We start from the raw sequence: 6,491 nt of genomic DNA, 5'->3' as shown, positions 1-6,491 counted from the left end.
TTTGGCGGCACTTAGGACATTTTTTGGTGGGAGGGAAAGGAATAGGGATGCGGCGTGCTCCAGAGAGGAGGTGGAGTGGGGGTGGGAAGAGGTGGGCCTGGAGTGGAGTGGGGATGGGAAGAGGCAGGCCTGGAGCATCCCCCGGCAAAGTCGGCGCCTGTTCTTCTCCAGGGAAGCTGCTGCTGCTGCTTCCTAGCGTCCTTGCCTGCAGCAGACTGTGCCTGTGTAAGGTAAGCTGGGGCATTTCCCAACCACAGTACTGTACAGTATATAATGCCTTTTGTCTGCCTCCCAAAAATGTTCGTGGAACCTAACCGCATTTACGTTAAATCTTATGGGAAAATTGGATTTGTTTAACTTTCAACTTTCGTTTCACTTAAAGTTGCATTTTTCAGGAACAGAACTACAGCGTTAAGTGAGGAGTTACTGAATGTGTATGCATTATGATAAAGTCTTTTAACTACATGCTCACCTACTATTTTTTTCCACAGGTTCCCTGCCTCATTCAGAGCAATTCTTCAAAACATCAAGTCAAATATTTCTCTTTCTATATTTCATCCTAGTTTTAGTCACTTGTAATGCACTGTATAATTCTCCACTGTAAGGTTTTTGGTTCTTATACAAACTGGTAAATTCTTATCTGCCTTCTTAATTGTTGCTGATCTCTTTTAATCCTCCCTTGTAAGTGCATCCCTCCAGTCCCCTAATTGTAGGCCAAATTCTTTCCTCTTGTAAGCATGCACAATTTTCACTGAAGATAATGAAGATGTCCTATATATATATGACATGAGAATACAATCTGGCCTTATGTTTGTTACCCTTCTCTGAACTGCTTCCAGATTGCCAGTATCTTAATGGTAAAAATCACCTGCCTACTCCAAGATGTGATGCCTCTGTGTATGCAACCCAAAACTGCATTGGTCATTTTTGCTGTCATATAATACTGATTTGCTAACAGTATAATCTGTAAGTGTCTTTCAATAATACTGCTTCCCAAATTTACCATTCCTACAGAACATTTGTGTTTCAGATTACTTTTCTCCAGGTGTGCTATTTTATATTTTTCCAAAATAACTCTCCTTTTATAGTTTTTTATCTTTGTTTCTAATCTCTTTGTATTATTTCTGTCCTAATCTATGTTTGTGTATCCCATGACCAGTTTGCTCATTCAAAAACAAATGCATTTTATATTTCAGGTTTGAAAGAAAAAGGATAGCAGGTGACTAACAGAAACCAGATTCTAATATCAGGACTAATGTGTGGATGTTGTGAATCTCTAACCTTCCATGTAACTTGTCAAAAGATACCCAAACATAGAGGGATGCCAAATAAATAAATCAGACCTTGCAAGCCTCGCTTAGTTGAGGGATATTCTTTCATTTTGAAAGAGTTTTAAGGCGTTCGAGTTAGTCTTATATCCTGGGGGTGGAGGACATTTGATGTGTATGTTATGAGACATTTAAAAATCTCACTTATTTGAAATTGTCCCAGATGGAGACATAGTCCCCAGGTAGCCTTTCAGGAGCCAGGCTGATCATACAGACTTTGTGTTAGATTCACAGGGAGATTTAGATGTGGCAATGCTGAGCCTAAACTTAGGTTCTGACTTCTGAGCATGCCTACTGGATTAGACGCTGAAGGTGAGACAAGTGGGGGAATGCGCAGTTTGTGAGTCCTGCCAGTGCTTAGGTGTGAGTTACATGCCAAAGAGCTCAGTGGTTTCAGAACATAGGCAGTTTTGTGCATGCCCACAGGCAGAAGGTACCCAGAGAGTTAAGCGACAGCTGAGCAGTGGTGTTATGAATGCCAGTGACACCTCAATGTTGGATTTAGGTACCTAAGTCCCTCTTGTGAATCTAGTCCAGTGTAGTTACATCAGTGCAAACTTCTAGTGTAGATGTACTGCACCCATGTAAACTGTGTGTCACAGCCTTTCAAAGAGTGGAAGACTTTCCTGAGTGTCTTTCAATTAAATATTTTTACTCTCGCTATTAATTTTTTGGGAGATTTTGTGAAAGTTATGTGGGAGACATGGTATTAATGATATCCAGCGAGGGTTGCCAACTTTCTATTGGCACAAAACCGAACACCCTAGCCCCACCACTTTCCCGAGGCTCCGCCTCCTGCTCACTACGTTCTCCCTCCCCCGGTGGCTCGCTCTCCCCCACCCTCACCACTTTCACTGGGCTGGGGCAGGGGGTTGGAGTGTGGGAGGGGGTGAGGGCTTAAATGGGGATGCAGGCTCCAGGGTGGGGCCAGAAATGAGGGGTTCAGGGTACGGGAGGGGGCTTCGGGCTGGGACAGGGAGTTGGGTGCAGGGGGGGTGAGGGCTCTGGCTGGGGGTGCAGGCTCTGGGGTGGGGCTGGAGATGAGGGGTTTGGGGTGCAGAAGGGGGCTGGGGGGTGGGGCCGGGGATTCGGAATGTGAGAGGGGTCTGCAGGTTGAGGCAGGGGGTTGGGGTATGGGAGGAGGTGAGGGGTCTGGGCTGGGAGTGCTGGCTCTGGGGTGAGGCTGGGGATGAGGGATTCAGGGTGTGGGAGGGGGCCCTGGGTTTGGAGGGGCTCAGGGCTGGGGCAGGGGATTGGGGCACGGGGTTATCTCCCGGTCAGCGGTGCAGCAGGGGGTGCTAAGGCAGGCTTCCTGACTGTCCTGGCACCACGGGCCGCGCTGTGCCCTGGAAGCGGCCAGCAGCAAGTCCGGCTCCTAGGGAGAGGAGCTCAGGTGGCAGGGCCGTCCTTACCCATGTGCAAAAAACTCACTTCCCACAGGAAGTGGCCAGCCTCCCTCCCCCCCATCCCCCATGGAGGCCTGGGGCCAGCCCCCTGCAGAGACCTGGGGCGGGGCCCCACACAGCCCCCCCAAAGGGGGGGGCTGCATAGCGCACCAAAATAGCTAGGGACGGCCCTGGCAGGCGGCTCTGTATGTTGCTCTCGCCTGTAGGCACTGTCCCTCCAGCTCCCATTGAATGGTTCCCAGCCAATGGCAGTGCAGAGCCGATGCTTGGGGTGGAGGCAGCGCACGGAGCCCGGTGGCACCCCCCTGCCTAGGAGCCAGGCCTGCTGCTGGCTGCTTCCGGGGCACCGCGTGGTTTCAGAACAGGTAGGGATTAGCCTGCCTTAGCCGAGCAGCACCGCCGACTGGACTTTTAATGGCCCGGTCAGTGGTGCTGACAGGAGCTGCCAAGGTCCCTTTTCGACCAGGTGTTCAGGTCGAAAACCGGACACCTGGTCACTCTATATCCAGCCCTTGCCACTAGCTACTCAAAGAAATTTCAAAGCCTCTGCACACAGTGGTGCACTGTATCCCAATTTGCCAGTTTTACCTTAAACCACCATTCTTGTAAACCACACAGTACTTGTGAGCATGTATAATAAAATACAAGTAGGTTTATTTAAGAAAGATAAAGAGTTAACTAGAAATGAGAGAGAGTGATGAAAACAACTGGTTACACAAAACAAAACCATAAAACGCAAACGTGGATCCACATTTATCAATAGTTCCCTTTCATCTATAATAAAGTAGTTCTGTCTTTTGCAGAGCTGTCTGGTTTCACAAGAATCAGAATCCAAATGTTCATGAAAGCACCCTTGCTCACCAAGGGGTTTCCTCAATTAATGATTCCAGAATGCTGCTTCCTTTTCTGTTCTACTGAAAACAGCCTTTTGTTTTTCTTCACTGACAAAACAAAGCTCTGTCTGTTGTAATGTTCCTTTTTCATGTCCAAGAGATTTTGATTGTTTGGAGGTGCCTCTGATGGTTTTCTAGTGATAGTTATGGGCGGGACCAAAGCTAGTCAGTTGAGCTGGCATTATCTCCCTCTTACGTGAATGGGTACATCACATCCTGGTGATTAATTTCTACTCCTCGTCCATAAAGCCTACTTTCAACATAAATACATTAATTTATTCCTTAAATATTACCGATACATACCTCTCAAAATTATTATGTGTCTTGACAATTTACCAACTTACTGTACCTCACATGACATCACTTATGGATAAATATCCTGCAAGATATGTGTTTGGTGTAATGAGTTTGTCAGGTCTGAGGTGAGAGCTGTTTACAAAGAATAGGGGAAACTTTGCCAAGGTGTCACAGATTTAAGAGGGGACAGGGACATAGGGCCATGTGACCCCCCCAGTCACTGTCACTGGGAGAGGGCATGGACATGGGGATGTGCAGGGCCGGCTCTAGGCACCAGCAAAGCAAGTAGGTGGTTGGGGCGGCAAATTTGCAGGGGCGCAAGAATCCAGCATGAGAGCTGAGAACCAACAGGGAGCCCTGGGAGCTGTAGTTCCTTGGTTAGCTCCCTGCCTATAGAGCCAGCCCTGGAGCAGGGAAAGAACTACATTTCCCAGCATTCCCTTGGCCACAATTAACAGGAAAGGGAGGGGGAAGGAGTGTAGAACTGAAACCTCACTCCACAGCTTGCTGTAAATGGTAGGAACAGAGCCAGCTCTAGGTTTTTTGCCGCCCCCTACCTCAGCCCTGGGCTCCCCCCCCATCTGCATCTCCTGCCACCCCAGCCCTGGGCTCTTCTCTCCCCCCTGCACCTCCTGCCGCCCCAGCTCTGGCCCCCACCCACATCTCCTGCCACCCCAGCCCTGGGCTCTTCTCCCCCCCCCTGCACCCGCACTCCCTGCTGCCCCAGCTCTGGCCCCCACCTGCACCTCCTGCCGCCCCAGCCTGGGCTCTTCCCCCCTCCCCGCACCTCCTGCTGCCCCAGCCCTGGGCTCTCCCCCAAAGAAAGAATTGGGGGGGACTAAATGGACATTGCACCTCTCTATCTGAAGCCTAGCAAGGCAGGTACATGGATCCCACTAGAATTTAAAATGAAAAGTAAGGGAGGGGAGGCTCTACTAGACTGGGCAGCTTTAGATACAGTACCAGGCACGTAGGAGGATTTCCACTTCTGAGCCATGGAAGCAGAAATTGACTTTTCTTTTCCAGATTTAGCTAATATTCAGAAAGGGAATCCAGCACCTACCTTCCAGTTTTGAACACCCTCAAAATTCGGGAGTGGCTCAAGCTCAATTTGGGCAGCTGTTACTTAATTTCTCCCAAATCAAATATACTGATCCACTGTAACTTGCTGTAGGAAAAAGTAGAATAAATTGAGCAAGAAATGCTTCCCAGTGGTTATTAGGACTGGAATTGCTATTTTCAACAGCCATTGTTTTTTATTATTATTATTATTTATTTTTAAGTTTTAGTTTTATTTGTTTAAAAGGAAGACAGTGATATTGCATTGGCAAATTCCCCATAGAAACAAAGAATGGAACAAAAGAATAATAAAGGCACCTCAACTTTTCCTCATTTATGTAGGACAGTCTTATAATATGCATCCAGATAGCCTTCAATCACACAAGCTGAAAATTGTTCCACTTTACTGCAGTTCTGTAACCATATGGGAACTAATCCTGTCTGTGTTCTGTGCACATCCAAAATTCCTGCTGAATGATCCGCGAATTACCAGTGACCCAGGGGTGGGGCGGCAGGAGGGTGCGGGGTTGGGGGGGTCAGCCAAAATTTTTTTTGCTTGGGGCAGCAAAAAACCTAGAGCCGGCCCTGGGGATGTGTGACCCTCCCCGTTCACTGTCACTGAGAGGGGACAGGGAAACAGTGCTGTTAGACCCCCCACTTAGTTACTAGGTGGGTAGAGCTATGACTCCCCATTCAGTCACTGTGAGAAGGGTAGGGATTCAGGGCGGTGTAACCCCCAGTCACTGTCACATGGTGGGGGTTAGGACATGGGGCTGGGACAAGGGGCCATGTGACCTACAGTTGCTGTCATTGGGGGGGGGAGACATGGTACTGTGTGATCCCCAGTCATTGTCACAGGCCACAGGGCTGTGTGACCCCCCCAATTGGTGTCACTGGGGGTGTTAGGTCATGGGGCTGGTGACCCCCCCACTCACTGGAAGGGGAAGGGAAGCTGTGTGATCCCCAGTCAATGTGGGGGTAGGGACTTAAGTTCCCTCTAAGTCGCACGGCCATGCAGATGCCTATTAAACCCCGCCAGGGGCTCAGGGCTGCGGCAGGGAGAAGCACCTCTCCCTGCCGGCCCCAGGGCAAACCTGCCCTGGACTTGCTGCTGTCGGGGGAAAGGAGCCCCTCCTGAGGCCTGCTGGAGCTACTGGGGAGAGGAGCCCCTCTCTCGGCCTAGCCCAGCCTGGCCAGAGCTGCCGCCGCTGGGAGAGGTGCCTCTCCCCTGGCCCGAAGCTGCTGTGGCACTGGCAGGAGAGGGTTGAGGGGAGTCCTCTTTCCCCACCACAGCCAGGGTCGGCTTTAGGCCGATTCAGCCGATTCGGCTGAATTGGGCCCCGCGCCAAGAGGGCCCCGCGCTGCAGCTGTTCACCCCGCCCCCAGCTCACTTCCCCCTCCTCCCCTGCCCTGCACGCCCTGCCCCCTCCCCTGCTTCCCGCGAATCAGAGATTCACGGGAAGTCTGAGACTAAGCAGCAGGGGCGGGCCGGCCGGCAGCACGAGGTA

This window comes from Trachemys scripta, chromosome 1 (assembly GCF_013100865.1).
Source record: "Trachemys scripta elegans isolate TJP31775 chromosome 1, CAS_Tse_1.0, whole genome shotgun sequence".
NCBI classification, from domain to species: Eukaryota; Metazoa; Chordata; order Testudines; family Emydidae; genus Trachemys; species Trachemys scripta.
The sequence above is the reverse complement of the archived record's forward strand: the minus strand, read 5'-3'. Positions refer to the sequence as shown.